This window comes from Manacus vitellinus, unplaced genomic scaffold, assembly GCF_001715985.3.
Source record: "Manacus vitellinus isolate BGI_N305 unplaced genomic scaffold, ASM171598v3 scaffold_1_pilon, whole genome shotgun sequence".
Lineage (NCBI taxonomy): Eukaryota > Metazoa > Chordata > Aves > Passeriformes > Pipridae > Manacus > Manacus vitellinus.
In genome coordinates, this window is record NW_021939396.1 from 14,950,720 (window position 1) to 14,970,562 (window position 19,843).

The window sequence follows — 19,843 nt, forward strand, 5'->3', positions numbered from 1 at the left end:
TATCCAGGTAGTTGGTTTATTTTAGAAGGTAATCAGGTGGATTAAGCATGATTTATCTTTAGTGAATCCATGCTGACTACTCCTGATCACCTTCTTCTCATTCATGTGAATTGACACGGCTTCCAGAATGAGCTGCTCCATTACCCTTCCAGGAATTGAGGAGAGACTGACTGGCCAGTAGTTCCCTGTGTTGTCCTTCTTTCCCTCTTTGAAGACAGGGACATTTGGTTCCTTCTAGTTCCCAGGCACCCCTCCATACTGCCACAACCTTTCAGAGATGATCATGAGCGGCCAGGCTATACTGTCCTCCATCTCTCACAGCACTTGTGGATGTATCTTGTCAGAGCCCATGGCCCCAAGGACCCATGGCCCAAAGGAAGAAAAAAATAAGAATATAAAATTAATTAAAAAACTCCAAACCCAGTAACAACTTTAACTCGACTGTATATTGACAGGAATAGTAAATAAATGCCCTACAGTATCTTTATGAGATTTTTACGTTGAATTCTCCACTGATACTATAAATGTTTTCTAAACAAGCATCCTTTCCACACCTTATTCTCCCTCTGATACTCTTTTCCCTCTGATACTTATTTAGCCTCTGATACTTCTCATTCATGATTAATGAATGGTTACTGAATGTTTAGTGTCATAAAATAGTTGTTGGTAGTTGCCATATAAATGAGAAATACATTTATGCAGGTTTATCCCCAGTCTCTGCAGAAAACTGAAGCCAGCAGGGGATGGGGGGAGCTTTTATTGTTACTTTTTACAAACCAAATATTGTTAATGATTTTTCAGTGTCTGCACTAAATCTTACTAGTTTTCTTCCTAAAGCTGATCAGAAAAACTGATTTTTTAAAATTTATTAGAATCTATTTCTGTTACTTTTGACTTTGGTGAAAAGTTTCTATAACACCTTACTCAAGTAATGGATGCAAAATATTAATTCCTTTGTTCCACTGAAAAAAAAACAAACCACAAACAAAACCAAATGGAGTCCCTGAGAAAAGTCTTGGTAAAAATTAGCCTGATGTCTCAGGAAAGTAAGAGTTCTAAACTCCTCCCAGTAGTCTGTATAGTTGCTTTCATATGAATTAAAGTAGCAAAGAATGTATGACTGGAGTTTTGGCTATAATGAATTCATTATCCATGGTGCATTAAGTACCACATTTCCCTTTATTCAAATTACACAGATAATTTTATGTGTTCCGTACCTAAAACCTATGAATTATAACTAGCATAGATAATCTTTTCACTAGCACAAATGAATACTAACCATAGATCTTATTCTTTTCCAGTCAACCTCAATTTCCTCAGAGTTTCTTCCCGTTACTATTTTACTAGTTACATGAAATATCTGTGATGACAGATCTGAGAAGTAATTGGACATAGAGTTCAAAATTCTGTGAAATAACAGAAAACTTTTTGTTTGTTTGTTTTATCTTGAACCCACTTTATTACGTAACTTCAAAAACCATTTGCAAGCACAACTTTTCCTTTTGAAACACTCTTGCTAACAACTCCCAATGAAAATCTTCATTGTATACATTGCTTCAATCAATGTCAGACACATGAATATATGAATTTCTCTCTTTGTGTATTGTGTTTGGTATACTGTGTTGGATTTCTATAGGGAGATAAATGTTCATGACTTGCTTGCAAATATCTTTTAACAAACAGTTTGAAACATCTGCTAGTAATATAAACCTAACAGGACTCAAAGGACCACTGCTGAAAATTCTCTTATATTTCAAACAAAGATGGTTATTAGGCACACATTTATTATGTTTATACAAGAAACTGATGCAAGAACCTTTACACAAAGACCTTACACTAAAATGTTTCAACTTTTGCAGCAGATTAATTTTTCTGATGACAGTTGAGATTTCTCACTGCATTTCATAACATTTTTGTATTATTTCAATATCTCAGTAGGAATCTGTCACGTGAGCCAAAGTAGCTAAGGATCTTGATGCACTGCAAATGTCACTGCTCATGAATTTCTTTTGAAAAATCTATTATTCTTTGATATGTAGAACAGTTCTCTATATACAGAAACCAAATAATATAAAAATATTTAAATTATATTGCAAAATTAAATAGGCTTTCAAATTTTCCAATACTTAAAATTTTTAATTCACCCTGGTAACTGAGAATGAAGGAAAGAATGATGGACAGAGATTACCAAAAAAGACTCCCTCACTTTTTGATCTTCCTTAGGAAAATGTGGTATGTGATGTTAATACATTTCCAGGGGAAGAGTAGGAAAAACTGAACCAAATGAAAAGGTAACATTTCTCTTCTTGGAAAGAAAAAAAAAAAACAAGATGCTGAGTAGATTGAATATGGACAGAGTGATAGCAATGGAAGATGACATAAATGCTTCTTTCTCGCCTTCCTCATTTGACTTATCTTTGCCATATTCTGCAAAGGAATGGGCCAATATAAACATGCTATAAAACTGGCATAAGCCTTTGCATTCACATGAAACAGCCAGTCTTTAAAGACAGGCAGCCTTGTCAGAAACCCAATAACAAAACTGTAGGGCAAATGCCCTACAGTCCCCTTTAATGGCAATGCTCACACAGGCAGCAGTGCAGTATGAGACAAGAGTGATCAATCTGTATATGAGTTTCTCAAGCATATTATTAATCATTCATCTATTTTCTGTTGAAGTTTCTTGTAGTCTTCTACAGAATTTACAGACAGCTCTGCCCGTAGTCTCATGTATAGGTTCCTTCATTAGGGTGTGACACAATTTTATGTTGGTAAAAAGTCATTTGCAAGAACACCTTTAGAGCCTCCTGAAATTTCAATATCTCTGGTTTTGGGGTGGGAGTAGTCCAAGCAAGAGTAGATGTGTCTGCTACAGTCTTTATATAATTTGGTTACATGTACTCTTATTCCAAATATATTAATAATTGACAACAATAGAGTTCAGAAACATCTGTATATATATAACTTATATACATATATAACATATATATGAAACACATATAGTATAATACAATACAATATACAATAATGTTTATAGCAATTTTTAACTTTGATATTGGTATATTTAGTTTATAACCATGTATTGATATGAATTACAACTTTGTTGTTTTTTGGATGTAGCGGTGCTGGATATATCTTGCCAAATAATTTCTTATTCCACTAAGACTTAGCATTAGTAACACACACTGATTTTAAAAGAGGAACAGATCACACATGGCTACAGTGTCATACATTCTTTTATTGGAGATGCTGTGGAAAAGAATTTTTCATTACTTCTTTACTGATAGTCTGGAGCAGTGAGGTAAGCATCCTCAGAGACAAAACAAGATGGTTCTGCTTCCTTGGTACAAAAACATGCTTGTTCTTCTTTCAGAATTAGAAGACAGCTTCCCAGGCAAAATGTCAAACATTCTTGAAATAACATATATTCAGAAATTTGCTACCTCAGTCATAGTGTCTACTCTAAAGAGGCACTGCTAGACTCCTTCTGAAGGGTCTACCCAGGAACAAAGAGTACAGAGTGCTTTTCTTTGCTCTTTTTCAAAACTGTTAAAGTCAAAGACTGAAGCAAACATAAAAATGCTAATGCAGCTGCTAGTTCGGCAGTTAATTTTTGGCACCATCTTGCTACACTTATTTCATCATCCCAACTGACATTTTATTCACTTAGTCACAATTACACTGGAGGAAGACTGTAACTGTGCTAACTTAGAATGGAAAGACACAGAGCATCACACATTTTCACCTGTTAATAATCAACAGTTGTTGGTTCTTTCCACAGTGCTAAATGTAGAATCTTTAATTCCTAAATTGTATAATATGCTTAGTCTTTGCAACATGGCACATATGCATATTGAAATGGATGGAAAATAAGAATAATAAACCATGCTGGGAAATCTGAATATAAAGACTAAGGGAATGTTTAAATTCCTTTATTCTTCTAATCCTTTCAGGATGTAGCTTCTGTATAAAATGGGGTTTTTTTGTGACAATCTATTTAATGACATAGGTTTTAGTAGACATTTAGACATGTCCATACTAGACTCTAAAAATTTTCCATTAGAATGCAAAGCCTTCATTCATCCTGTGATTACACTTTTTGTCACTTTTGGAGAGGAATTTTCATTTAGCTCTTTTCCAACTGTTTCAAGGTTCATTTCCGCATAGCCTATGATAAAATTTCTAGTTTTTAATTTCTAAATTTTTCTGCATACCCCTGCCCAGTTTTCCTCCAAAATGATCTTTAGAGGCAGCAGAGTACTGTTTCTCTACTCTTGATCCAAAAATATAACTAAAGCAAACATGATGCTAGAAATAAGAAAACAAACAAAAGCAAAAAAAAAGGCAAAACCTAAACAAAACCCCCACAACTTGAAAAGATTTTTCCTCAGATAGAATAACATATCAGTTCATCCCTTTTTATTTAGACTGCCATCACCTAAACCTTCTGGCAATTTGAATGTATGCCAGCCATTGCACATTTTCTGCTGAAACCTTCAGATGACCTACTTGCGATCCATAAAACCACAATGACTCTAAAGAATGTGGACTCCTTTCTCCTCCTTCTTGCATTAGATATGTACTACCTGGTACAGATGAACCTTAGGATTAAAGGGTGGGCTCAGTTCAGCGCACACTGTGTCTCACCTAAAAAATCCACTGCGCAGGCTTGAAGGGTGATGACCTTTCCCAAAATTTTCATTTGCGAAGACTGGCCATACCTACCTACCTACTTCACAGCTTTGGTCAAATGGTCTATGAAATAAAAAAGTAAGTTTTTCATCTTCAAACTAATATTATTGACGTGATACCCAGACAAAATTTTTCAAATCACTAACTATATTCTCCTGGTGCCCTTAGTAACTGACTGTCCCCACCTCTTTCCCTTGGGATAAACACCTAGTTGTCTTCATCAATTACAGAGGAATTGGAAGGAGATTAAAATCACTGGGCTACAGTTACCTCAGATCCTTAACTTTGTCATTAGAGTCAGGTGAAGTCTGGTTTTGTATACGCAGCAAAGAAAAATTTATCATTAGAAAATGAAGCACATTATTATTGCATGTGGATCCATAATAAATAAAACAGTTCTAGTATCTTGGGGCAGGAGATGATCAGGAAACTGTTACCTTGGTTCTCCAGCAGCTTTATCTAGCAGATAAACAGTCCAGTACCAGACCATTTACCTCTCTCCCATCCAGAAAATTGTTCTCATATCAAAGTTTGGTGTTCAGTTCCCAGATGAGAAATATATTCAGCCAACCTATCTCAGCTCTCTTCAGAAATGTTACTGAGTGCTATCATCATTCATTGTCTTCAATGTGTTATAATTTCAATTTCAGGTAATGCTTGAAAAAAATTATATAATGAGAGTTTGCTTTATTTCACTGACCTATCTAAGCACCCAGATCCCAAATTTCTGTGATACATTAGCTGTTTAATTGCTATCAAGGTTATCTCTAACAGCTCTTTCCACTCCACTTCTTTTTTTTTTTCTTTTTTTTTTCCACATCAGGCTGCCTACATGGAAAAAATTGAGTTTTCAAAAAGTATTAGTGCTTTTAAAAATGAGAAGAATTCCTTGTCAAAAACCTGCACAAATGAAGCTCTCTTGATAGCCCTATTTTATGTTCCCCTCACATAAAGAGAAGACAGGGGTTTCTTTCTTTCTGAAGCTCTGTACGTCTGTGTTCTTTGCTAAATTAAATAGGCAAACAAAACCCTCTGGGCCATTATTCCAGTGGACCCACCAATGGGAATAGTCATTCTCATTCTTTAAAACTTGAGAACAGAGAAATGATTACTTCACAAAATTGTACACAAAATATCCATACCATAAATAGTCAAATCAAGAAATAGCTATAATGTCTCTATAGAAACACAGTATCTATCTGAGTTGCTTATTCCTTAAAGGAATATTTTATATTAAAAAATCCCTTCAGAATAAAATCTGAAAGATCGGATGGAAGAAAACATAAAGATTCCCTTTTGCATTTTGTTTAATTATCCTGCTTCAAACCAGAAAAATTAACTATTCCCTTTAGGATGTGATCTTCAATGTGAGCTATGCTAATCTGAGAAGGCTACTGGTGCAGATCTTTAAGGCATGACTAAAGAAATGTTTTCTGAATTCAGAAAAGCTGAAATGGAAATCATTTGCATCTGCGATCTCTAGAGGTTTAATGACGAGCTTATTTGATTAGAAGGTATTGCTGCCCATTTTACATTTTCATTTACTTTTTTTTCTTTACCATCAAATACTTTCATGCACCAGTGCAACTCAACCTTGAGAAGACTGCACAACTGCTTCATCTATAAATTCATAAAGATTATTACAGACTTGTAATTATCTTCATATATATTTTTTTACAAAGTGTATTATATATTTTTTTACATAGATGTAGCACTAATAGCTCCTTACATCTGGAACCCTGACAAATTTAGAGGTCGAATAGTTCCCCAGAAAGGTTCCACCATTGCAAAGAAAACTAAGAAAAGGAACAATGCTGCAAGTAGCTGCGCTATAGCTCAGCTGGAAGACTGTCAATCTTCCTTTGGGATTACAAAAATTTCTTTTGCAAAGACAAGAGCTGAAAAACAGTAATTGTTAGAGAAAGTAAGATACGTGTTATGCATTGGGGTTTTGATATGAATACTTCAAGAAGAACTAAAAACTGATTGAAAGGTAATCTAATCTTTAAAAAAGAAATCATATTTTGCCCATAGAGGTTGTGGAGTCTCCGTCACCGGAGATATTCGAGAACCGTCTGGATGCAATCCTGTGCAATGTGCTCTAGGATGAGCCTGCTTGAGCAGGGAGGTTGGACCAGGTGACCCATTGTGGTCCCTTCCAACCTTACCCATTCCATGATTCTGTGATATTAGCAGGAAGTTTCTAATGCACAGAAAAAAGTCCTTTGAAATTGAGGGAGAGAAAAAATAGAGAGTAAAGAAAGTTTAAAGACAGCTCAGCAGAATCAAAATATTGTCGCAATGAACTTGGAAATGAGTAAAGGACCATGTATAAATAAAAATTATTCAGATGAAAAATTAACTCATCCAGTTGAAGTAAAAAATGGCAAATGTCATATCCAACATAAAATGGTTGCAATAAAATAAAAGCAAGTATTCTATTGACAAATATTTTAAGGTCAGCACAATTGTTCATTTGTGTACTGCAATCTATTTCTGGTTGAAATGACCCGTTCCTGGGAGCTGGCCCAATGAGTTTCCATGCAGTAATACTCTATGAGCAGTACAATCAAGTAGTGAAATGAAGTCTTCTAGAATTCACATAACAGGATGGGGAACTATGGAGGGACCCAGCTGTCACTGTAATATTAATCACGAACATTTTTCCTTTGTTTTTACACTCTGGTGTATCCTGTAAAACAAAAAAAAACAACAAAAAAAACCCTAACATTTTTTTAACTCTTTTCCTTTCTATTTCACAGAAGTCTTGTGGTTACATAATAGGTATCAGACATAAATTTAATAGGAAATATGCGAGATTTATTCAGTTCATCTGATTTTACTGTTGTTATTCTCAATCTCTTCTCTGTACTGCAGAAGGAAACAATAGAAGAATAGAGTTATTCTTGTTCAGTGTAGTATCCAGAATAGAAATAGATTCCTTAGTGTTACCTCATTACAAATGATTATTATTATTCTCAAACAGAAAACTGAGTTGATCTTAAATGTGTTTTTAAATTTATATCTTATGAACAATGGGGATTTTTAGATCTTTTAACAGCTTTCATTCAAATGTATTACAGATTGTTGTGTTGAATTGCAATATATGATAAATCCAGTATTTTTGTCATGTCTAAAAGGAAAACACCAAATCTGCATATTTTACTTGATTTTCTATGGGTGTGATTAACACTGATACATTTTTGTATCTTTATTTAATAATTTTCTATCTTCTGCACTACAGGCGGATTCAATGTTAACTACAAAAACTCAGGAACTCATTTACTAAGGAAATGAGTCTTATGGAAAACTATCCAATCTCAATAACATTATGTTTATTTTATTTTATATTTTGAAGAATTAAAAAATACAATAGCTTTCATAGCAAAAGATTGATTTTTATTCCTACAAAAATCTGCAGAATGTGAAGGCAATAGGAACCTTACACCTTACTCTCTTCTTTTACTGGAGGTATATTTTAAAATAAAATATTCTACACTCTAGTCACCTTTCTGTAACTGGGTATATTTAATAGATACATTTAAATAATTTGAAGTCAATGAAACTATTGTCATTTTCTTTAGTGACTTTTTTTAAGCCTCAAACCTATGTGCTTTCACCATTTCATTTTTTCATACATTTTACATTTCCAGTTTAACTTCAGAACATGATCGATTGCAGCTAACATTAGCCTCTTAAAGTGTTAGGTACTTAGGATGCCTCTGTAGTCAATTAAGACACCTGTCTGGGAGATATATCACAGAATGATTAGAGGTTCTTATCTCTTGCCCCTAAAAACCTAGGGCAATCTCCTAAACCCTCTGAAACCTAGATAGGTACATGTTGTTAGATTTGTGATAAATAAAGAAGTTATTAAAATTAATCCAAATCTGTCGATTTTAGGGTCTTCTGCATATCTAGACATTACGTATTCAGATTCCCTAAACATACATCCCAAATTTTGGATCTCCTTTGTAAACTGTACACTGATAATAGCACTGAACTATTGAATGAGTAATCTGCTGTACATGCTAAAAAAAGTGTCTTATTATTCCCAAGGATGGCCTTTTGATTAGCATGCTAGACAGAGACTTGAGCGATCCTTACATTCACAGTCAGCTCTACTGAATAGGAAGAGTCTTTTGTTGGTCTTCTTTAAAGCAGAATGTTTTAAAAAAATTTCCCTTCCCTCTTTCCATTTCTCTTAACATAGAGCTCCTTACAAATTCAAATCCTTTGGCTTGTGGCATTTTTATTAGTGCCTATTACATTAGAACTAATAACACTTGCTAATATATTATAATGAATAGTTATATTGGCATGTTCTCTGGTTTTACGGATATAACTTCAAAACCATGTTAAAATACCTACATTTATTCATTAAAATATCTTCTGTTTTAGATATTATCTTCTATTTATTTATTAAAATTTGGATAGAAATCTTCTTTTATACAACGTTTTCTGGTATTAAAGCACATAGATAATGTACCTCAATTCCATACATATATGTACATAATTTTTTTTTCTCCCAGAGTCATAAAGATTAATGCTCTTTTTTTCCTGGAATAATGGTAGCAAGTTGCAAATGATGTATGAAATGAAAAAATCTGAGTCCATTGTGCAGACAGTACGGACAATGCTAGGCATTCTTAGACAAGATATGCACAAGAAAACGGATATGTGAAAGAAAAAAAAAAAAGAAGACAAAAAAATACAAGAATAGGTCAGAACACTTAAAGGAACAACTAAAACCCATTGTGGTAACAGAAAGACTCTTATTAACCTCTGTAGACTTTGGATGTAGTGATTCTAGATGGCTTCTTTGAGGGAGTGTCTTTTTTTTATCCCTCCTGTCAGACTTCTTTCTGTGAAACCTCAAAGCTTTTTGCAGTCATACAGCTCTAATACCAATGTTCCATCAGACCATATATTTCAAATCACCTTCAATTGAAATATATAAACAAGAAAAATGACAGAATCATAGAAAAGTCCAGGTTAGACGGGAGCTCTGGGATCACCTTTCTGTTGAAAGAAGGCATTAAATTAGTTTAGTCACAGCTGTGTCAAAACTGTCTTAAATATTTTCAGTGAAGGAGATCCTATCACTCCTCTAGACAACTTATAGCAAGATTTCGTTATTCCCATAGGAATGATTATGTTTCTTAAATCTAGATCGAACTTCCCCCTGAAGAAACTTGTGCATGTTGTTCTGCCGCTATATATTCTTGCAAAGGAAATATCTCCATCTTTGCAGTAATGACATTCTAGGTTCTGGAAGACTGTGATTAGACTCACACATGTTCCTCAGCAATCTACTCTCCATAATAGATGAACACAATTTCTTCAATATTTTTATGCATCAAATTCTCCAGTCCTCTAATAATCAGTGATGGGCGTCCACCGGGCCTTTTTCAATATTACAGTTTTTCTCCTTATTTGAACTGGGGGAAACACAGCTGGACCCAATTTTCCAGGTGTTGTCTATAAAATTCCAACTAATCACACAGCTTTATCTGCTGAATTTTCTCTTACAGATGCAGCCCAGGACATGATTTGCCTTCCTTCCTGCCCTACTACACTGCTAACTGATGTTTATCTTCCCATCCACAGAGGCACTTCAGCAAAACTGTACCTCAGCCTGCATTGCCACTGGAGATTATTTCATCCTCTGAGCAGTACTTTCCCCTTAGGTTTGTTAAACCTCATGAAATTATTTCTAGCCCAATCTTCCACCTCACTGAGGTGTCTCCATATACTGGCTCTTCTTTCCAGTGTATCTACCTCTCCTCCCAGTCTGATGCTGTCTGCAGGCTTCTTGAGGAGGCATTCAGTCCTGTAACCCAGATAATTTACAAGGCCTTTGAGTAGAATTGATCACTGGAATTTGACTGGGCTCCAAACACACAGAGTAATCCTGACTAATTGTCAGGAAATCTTTATTTTTCCCAGACTATCTTAGTTTCTTCCACAAAAAATACGTATTATTTACACAAGTAGATGGATTGTAAAGCATTTCACATAGAACTAATGTAGCCCTGTAAATATAGTATTACTGGCCACAGAGTCTGTGTAAACTCCTCAGGGCCTCAGGAGTAAAAAATGCCCAGATTGATCTTGGCCTGCCAGGAGCTTTGGCTTAGCTTGTTTCTCTGCAACAACTGTCTAACCATCAGCTGAATATTACCTAACTCAATCTTGCTCTAGCTGAATTTTCTGCAATTACTACACCTCTTGTTATAAAAATTTTGCTAAATTTCTGTAACAAATGGATCTTCACAGCAAGTAGGGTTTTTTATAACTCTAGAATAAAAATGAAATGCAGAAAATGACAAGTGTAAGCTGTTAGCAGAGGCTTTGAAAGTGAGAGTACTACCTGAGCCTTCAAGCTTGTAATATATAAAAAATTATCAAACCCTGTTCAACAATAGAATACAGTCCTTGAGTAATTTTCTTGAAGGAACAGCTGAAATATTTTCACCCTGTGTGAGCATACCTCCCTTAAATTAGTTCAGATCCCACATGCTCCATTTTGTAGGTCTTCTCTGTGGCAGAGGACTCTAGGGATCCCCTAAGCACTTTACATCTTTGAAACATAGAATCATAGACTAGTTTGAGTTGAAAGGGACCTCTTGAAGGTCATCTAGTCCAACCCTCCTGCAGCAAGCAGTGACATCTTCCACTAGATCATGTTGCTCAAAGCCTCATCCAACCCGACCTTGAATGTTTCCAAGGATGGTCATCTACCACCTCTCGGGGAAAACTCTTCTGCTCATTGTAAAAACCATCTTCCTTCTATCTAATCTAAATCTACCCTCTTTCAATTTAAAGCCATTATCCCTTGTCCTATGGCAACAGGCCCTACTAAAAACTTTGTCCCCATCTTTCCAATAAGCCCCCTTTAAGTACCGAAAAGCTGAAATAAGGTCTCCTTGAAGCCTTCTGTTCTCCAGGACGAATAACCCCAACTCTCTGTTTGTCCTCACAGGAGAGGTGTTCCAGCCCTCTGGCCAGTTTTGTGCCCCTTATCTGGACAACAAGTCAATGACTTCCCTTAACTGAGGGCTCCAGAACCAGATGCAGCACTTCAGGTGAGGTCTTACCAGAGCAGAGCAGAAGGGTAGAATCACCTCCCTTGACCCGCTGCCCACGCTGCTTTTGATGTAGCTTAGGATATAATTGGCTTCTGGGCTGTAAATGCCCAGTTCTGGGTCAACCCAATGAAAATATTGGTGAAATATAAATCTGTGGTCAAGAGATTAAAGATATAGGAGCTGAAGGAACTTCACAGGGAGATGCTAAGGCTACCCTCTCTTTTACTTGGAACAGTATAATTTCATTATGCAGCATAATTTGGAACATTCATAACAACATGTCATTCCATAAAACTGGAGAAAAAAAAGTGGTTTGATAACTAACAAGTCAAAATTTTATGCAGACTAGGCCAAAATTAGTATAAAATATGAAAAGTTGACTCCCAGGTTGAGAAGACTAATATCTTCCTTGAGGTTGTAATTATGTAGATAAAAGGTTCATGAGGTTATACCAATTTCTTTCTTTTTTCAAAATAGAATCATAGAATCAACCAGCTTGGAAAAAACCTCTGAGATCATCAAGTCCAACCCTTGATCCAACACTGCTGTGGTTACTAGACCAAGGCACTAAGGGCCACATCAAGTCTCATCTTAAAAACCTCCAGGGACGGTGAATCCACCACCTCCCTGGGCAGCCCATGCCAATGTCTGATTACTCTCTCTGTAAAAAATTTCTTCCTAATATCCAACCTAAACCTCTCATGGCAGAGCTTGTCCTACTGCTGGTTGCTTGGGAGAAGAGAGCAACCCCTGCTTGGCTACAACCTCCCCTCAGGTAGTTGTAGAGGGTGATGAGGTCTCCCCTGAGCCTCCTCTTCTCCAGGCTGAACAACCCCAGCTCCCTCAGCCTCTCCTCACAGGACTTGTGCTCCAGTCCCTTCATTCAGCCTGGTTGTTGCTTCTTTCTGTGACTCTGCCCTCAGTCCACCTGAATCTGGGGCCCCTAAAGCGACACAGTACTCCAGGTGTGGGCCTCATCCAGCACTGAGTACAGGGGAAGAATTCACTTCCCGGTTCCTGTTGGCCACACTGTTCCTGATCCAGGCCAGGATGCCATTGGCCTTCTTGGCCACCTGGGCACACTGCTGGCTCCTGTTCAGCTTCCTGTCAATCCAGACTCCCAGGTCCCTTTCTGCCTGGCTGCTCTCCAGCCACTCTGTGCCCAGCCTGTAGCGCTGCAGGGGGTTGTTGTGGCCAAAGTGCAGGACCCAACACTTGGCCTTGTTGAATCTCATCTCCTTGGAATCAGACCATCTCTCCAGCTTGTCCAGGTCCCTCTGCAGAGCCCTCCTGCCTTCAAGCACAACAACACTCCCCCCCAACTTAGTGTCATCTGCAAATTTGCTAATGGTGCACTCAATCCTCTCATCCAGATCATCACTAAAGATATTAAACAGGACTGGTAATATTTATATATATTTATATATATTTTTATATAGCAATATTTCTCTTTAGAAAAATGTATTTCACTGTACATTTTAATGTCATATATGTATATGATGATATACTTCTCCCAGGAGTGTTTTATGGATATCATTATTCTGCCTCAGATCAAGTGAAATCCACTTCCAAATTAAAACATTTATTTTTTTGCTCTCTAAATGTCAATTACTTTGTATGTCCAAACCCACATGACAGTCAATATTATATATACATATAATATATGTACTATAGTCAACTTTATTTATCTCTACCAGCAGAAACTGCAGAAATACTCACCTTAGATTAGACACCTATATTTGCTCAACCAAATTGTTCTCTATTGACTGTCCTGATTGGACTTTTCTTTAACATAAATGAGACTAGACATGTATCTCACCTCTGAGAGATATGTAACAAAGTCAGGTTATCAGATGTAAACCTGGAGATTAATGCCTCCTGTGAGGATTTACAATGTTCTTCATTTTCCCATTTCTGATTTTTCAGTAAGACTTTGGGCTACATTTACTGTACTGTCAAATCATGGATTTTGCACTATTCAAACCTTTTTATCTGAACTCTTTCTGATGCCTGCTTTGTCTTGAAGAAAATAAATTCTATCCATTTGACTGAAACTGACTCATGTTCTGACTGGATGTTTGCAATAGTTTTTTCATACTCACTTCCTTGTTTTGAACTTGGAAAGTTTTATTCTTCTAAGTATTAATTAGAAGAGAAGGAAAAACTGGAAACAGAGCCCACAAAACATATTTCATTAACATGGTTGTGTAATTCCATTACAAAAGATTTGCCCTATTCTTCATCTAGAAAAAAATATACTTCTACTTTCTATGCACATACTTCTTACCTGAAAGTCAAAGCAAATGATCTAGCAAAGAAAAAAAAAAAAAAAAAAGGAGACAGGAAAAAACATTGCCTTTATTTATTCATGGGTCAAACTAAGCTTTTCTCTAAAATCTAAAATCTTTCCATATCTGTAATACAAAAGAATATTGCGTGCCAGCTCAGCAATGTGACTCTAACAAGTAACAGCTGGCTGTGGAATAGGGTTACTGGTACTTTTATTACTAAAGAGGTGGAAGGAGAAAAGCCTCTCTCTCACAGTAATTTGATTTTCAATTTAAGGGTGAAAGTTACTGGAAGTCCTGGGCAGTGCTGAACATAAAAGTAGCAAATGGACATCAGCATTAAAAGGTTTCAACATATAATGCTGGTGGTGCTACTGTATTCTGTTGGGTCCATAAAAGATTTGAGTAACAAAATTCATGTTGAGTCAAAATCTATTTACATAATATCAGATTCTAGAATCTGTGTATGGTTCCTTATAAAAGTTTAAGATGTCACTGTCTTCTTATTAGGCACTTTGTAATCCATGTACACATCTTCCAGATGTGTTTTGAGAATACCTTCTAACTGAACAATGCAATAATAAGAGACAACAATAAGAGACAAGCTGTTTCATTTTCCAAAGCTAGTAGATTAATTACAAGTCTGAAGTAAGCTGCCTCTTGACACTGGCACTCAAAAGAAGGACTGATTATGTTTTATTGCATAAAACACTGTTTGATTTTTCTCAAATTATATTTTTGGCTATTTTACATTTACAATATAACTTTAAGAACTTTTAGCACAATGCAAATTCAGAATCATGTCACGTACAACAAAGATATGGATCTGATTTATATAACAGAGCAGCTACTTTATTAGGTTGACCACTTTTTTTTCCAGGTTGAATTGTAGTTTAACAACTTTTATTTTGTTCAACAAACTTTCTTGAAAAAGGTACACAATAAACATGAAATTCTGGGATTCTAGTTTTCAAGGAGTACCCACAGGGTACTGTACCTTTACATCCTGGGCTTATACTGTAAAAGTACAACAACATCAAAAGGTCAGAAAAGAGGACTAAATCAACAAATTATAACCCTGATTTCTAAGATAGATGTCATAATTTTCAAAAAGGGATGATTCAAGTTCCTAAGTTATGTTTAAGGCCATTAAATCCCAGGAATTTCTAAGAGTTTTATTTTCAGGAATCCTTGTCAAGTAAACAGGTAAACAGGAAAAAAAAAAAGTAACTGCATAGAATGAGTACATATTGATTTTTGTCCCCTCTACATCATATGTGCAAGCTGTTTCATTTTCCAAAGCTAGTAGATTATTTTAAGTAACTGAGAAGTTTATTACTTTGGGGGTTTTTTATTTATTTTATTTTATTTATTAATTATAGCTGTTCTTCCTACCTTGGTTATAGATATAGCTGTGAGTTGACATGGACTTCTCTTGGCCATAGTTCAAGTGGCAAAGAGCCACCAAACCCTCCATGTCGCCTTCTCTTTGTAGCACCAGCTGTATTGGTAGGAATTCTGAGGGGGCTCCAGAAATGCCAGCTGAAGGAACTGGTCTTCATAAAAATAATTTGGAGCAGAAGATAAAAGTGAAACCAAAAAGTATTTTTAAATTGATTCAATTCCATAATCATTCCCCACAAATAGCTGCATCAGTGGAAATAACTGGGGCAGGGCAGCTCTAAATGGCAGCAATGGAACTGTTTGAAGAATCCATGTCAAACCATATCCTGACTGTAAAAGGTTCAGCCCTTCGTTGCAGCCAGTTTATCGCTTACTTCCCCTGATATTTCAATCTTCTAACAGAAGACTCTATACTATAAGCTTTACTTGGGCTAAGTAATAACTATCAATTCAAGCTTTCATACTGAAGTGCCATTCTAAGTTGGTGCCAGTAAATGCCACGTGGGTGTATTAAGAATTATGGCACTGGCCTCTCTTCCATTTGTTCAGAAACTGTTCAGTCAGTTGACATTTCTGACATATAAATGACTCTGAATCTCAGGGTTTTGTTTGGTTTTCATTTACTGAACGCATTCAAGTAGATACATCTAAGACAAACAAAATTAAAGGAAAATGTGAAACAGTTAGTGAGTCATTCACCTTACCCACTCAACAGCCCTGGAAATAGTAAGCATTAGTATTAAAAGGCAATAGCAGTAGGAGTTCTCAAGTAGTACAAGACATCTATCTACTTTTTTTAAATAATGCATTATCTTTAGAGTGCTCCACTCAAATGAAGGGGAATGCTTGAAGAGGGTGCCTCCAGAATTACAAGAGAAAGGAGACAATGGAAGTTTTACTCTGAATAAGACTTCTTAAGAATGAGAATTGTTAAGATATGGAAGTTAGAATCTTAGCAAATTCAAAAGATTTCACCATAGAAAAACTAAACATTTCAAATTTTCCTACTGCTTTGGATTATTTTGCCTCCATGGACAGAGAATAGATGAATTTAAAGAGATGACTAACTTATTGACCTAACAGTGTAAGGAAATACTGAATGCTTACCTCTTGCAGCTACTGGTCATTTAATAAGGGCTTGGTTGGGGATTTCAAAGCATTTTCCATAAACAACAGCTTAGCCTTACTTTGTTGCCTCATAGAATTGATTCACTGTTTCACTTTATATAATTTTACCACACAGAGGATAATAAGGAGAACATAATTTTTTCAGTGGTTCTTTGTGACTCTCACAAGCTAAAAAAGAAAAATACTGGCCACATCCTTAGGGCTGATCCATGCAGACTTACCTGTGCTGGATATTGTTGACAATTTATGGTGAATGAACCATCCCTAGAGGTAGTTTCCTGTTAGTTTAATCTGAATTGTGCTTCCTGAAGCCCTGATCAGTTATTAATCAGATTCCTGTAATCTTGGAAAATTAATCTCATATGCAAGAGAGAGAGAAGGGTGAGAAGGACAGGAAAGACATTTTGGCAAGCAAAAAAAGGCAACAAAAAAAGAAGATGAAGGACTGTAATCATGTGAGAAATAAACACTGGGAACAAATGGGAAATTTTGATAGAAGGAAAATATTATTACAAATTAGGTATCGAATAAATTAATGTTTTTTAATAAATCTATTATTAATATAACTACTTACCTGAGAAATTAAAGAGTAGTGAAAATATACTAGCAGTATCTCAGCGACAATGATGAAGGAGATGCAAAAATTACTTTAATGGCAAACTTTAATTCAGTTTAATAATAAACTTCAATTTGTTAACTAAATAACTTATATGACTTGGTTATCTATCATAGCAGATGACTCTAGAAACAGAAGGTCCTTCCCAGTTAAATGCTCTGATCTGATGAATACAGAAGAAAAAGGACATGATCAGAAACACAAAGGTCTTCTGAACTGCTTTGAAACATGTTCATGTGTCTTATTAGGCAAGCAGTTTCATTGTACCAGACCTTTGGTATCTGCATAAACATGAAAATTATTAGATTAGATGAGAGAACATTTTCATTTCTTTTCTTACTATGATGCAACTGAAATGACAGGGAAAAAGCTACATTACTGTTCAAGTTGTAACTGAGGAGAATATATGCCTTGAATAGGTTGAAAATAATTATGGGAATTACAACATTGTTTCAAAATATTAGGAGGAAAAATTACACTGAATTTTATAAGCTTTTTAACAAGATTTTGAAAAATGTTAGTTTATCTGGCACATTTGGCACAAGCTTCATAATTTTATTTTTCTACCATTGCAGGATGTGTAATACTCAGGTAATGTTATTAAATAAGACGAATTTTTAGATCACTTGCAAAGCCCACAAATGTGGGGCTTGATCAAATGTACTTGCCATTTAAAGCCTCAGTTCATGCTTTTAGGGACAAGGATATAACACATAGACATATTTTTCAGCAAACCCTGTTGCACATTTTCTTTTCATTCATTTCAATTTTGAACTACTTAGAAAATTAAAAGGAATTTTAAAAATTATTATTATTATTATTATTATTATTATTATTATTATTATTATTATTATTATTATTTGAGGGTAGTAAGAAAAGAGTCTGCTTCTGATATACATATAAGTTACATCTTTCTCACAGAAGTATGACCAACAGAATAAATTAAACTGCTGTATTCAATCTATTAAGAAACTAATACAATTTTGTTGTGTTTTTCTAAGCACTACATGCCAGGAACAGTAGAATTTAGAAGAGGCCACTGACAGTTTCTGTTTGTCCTGGAACACAACAATCAGGCTGACCCTCTAACCTGACTATGATGCAGTTCCTCTTATGGAAAAGTGCACGGTTACAGAATACAGTGGGAGGTAAGCTAGACCACAGAGATGAAAAACAGGTATGAAGGAGGCAGAAAAATGATATCTTCCTAGATACAGAGGCATTAGTTAATTAAAGAAGTTCTAGGATTCCACTTGTGAGGCAGAGCAAGCAAGAACAGGAATCCTTCTGGACAGGCAGAAGGGAGGTGGGTTTGATGATCTCTAGTCTTGTAGTATGTGCTGTATTGTCCACTGTGTATCATGAAGGCCTCTTAGCAATGCTCCTACTTAATTCTTCACTCATATGAGATCTCTATCAGTTCTTCATCACTGGAAGCAAAGCACAGTCATCTATAATTCACTTATTTACCTTTTATCACCGGCAGTCTCCCCACTTCTCAGGGAGCTTGTTACAGTGCCAAGGAGGGAAATCACTCCAAATGCAGTGCAGGTCCTTTCTACTTACAGGTCTTGGTCTTATTCTGGATGAACACTAGTAAAAGTAGTGAAATATTTGCAGGAGCAAAACCCATTGTATTGATGCCTTAAGCCCCTAATGGTTTTTTATTTTTCTAATATTTGTAAGACTTGCAAGTTTTATAAGTAAGTTTTAAAAGCAGTAACCCTCCCCCCCCCTTGTCCCTTGTTCCTTTCCCTTTCTCCAGTACCCTTGTTTATACATTCCTTAACCCTCTTACCCCATTCCATGCTCCCCATATCAATCCTACTTCTGAATGCAGCAGAAGTGTTTAGTCTTTTCTCAAGGCAAGGCCTAGACAGTTGACAGAACAGCATATCAGGGCCTAAACCACAGAATAGGTCAGGAATTAGGTAACTATGTACCCTTTGTGCTCTGATGATGCTGAAGATGGGAGGAAGGGGGGGTCCCGAAATACACCCCAGACTCATTTCAAGGAGGTGGACCCGGGGCGGACCAGAGGAAAGGCCACAGGGTGGGCACATCTGGGATTGGATGGATGGTGTTATAAAATGTAACCTCTCAGGCACGGCCTGGGCGCGTCTTGGAACATCTTAGCCTTGGCAGAATAAACCCTTTCTTATCTCACCCCTAATTAACTGCTCTGGAGATTTTTTTCAGCACCAAAATATACCGGCAACAGTATTCAGAAAGAAAGTTAGGATTTAGTTCACTTTTAACTCTTCAGAAATTAACTCATAGCTGAAATGAAAAGACACATGAATTCAAAAACCAATGAAGATCAATACAAACAATGAAGAGGCCTTTCTCTCTCTAAAGCACCATAGGAAAAATTATGCCAGCAAAATAAAAATTATACCAGAGTTTTAATTTGCTTATTGACCTATGCAATAAATTCATCAAAACAGGTATTTTAAAATTAAAGGAAGAACTATTTCTCTCTTTTATTCTTTTCAATAATAATATTTGTAGTATTTCATTTGTTATTGATTGTATAGTTTTCCTAGGCTGCTTGAAGAATTTCCCTGTAAAGATTCCTCAATTTTTCATGCTTTGTGAAAGGCATAAAAAAACGTGTTCACTTG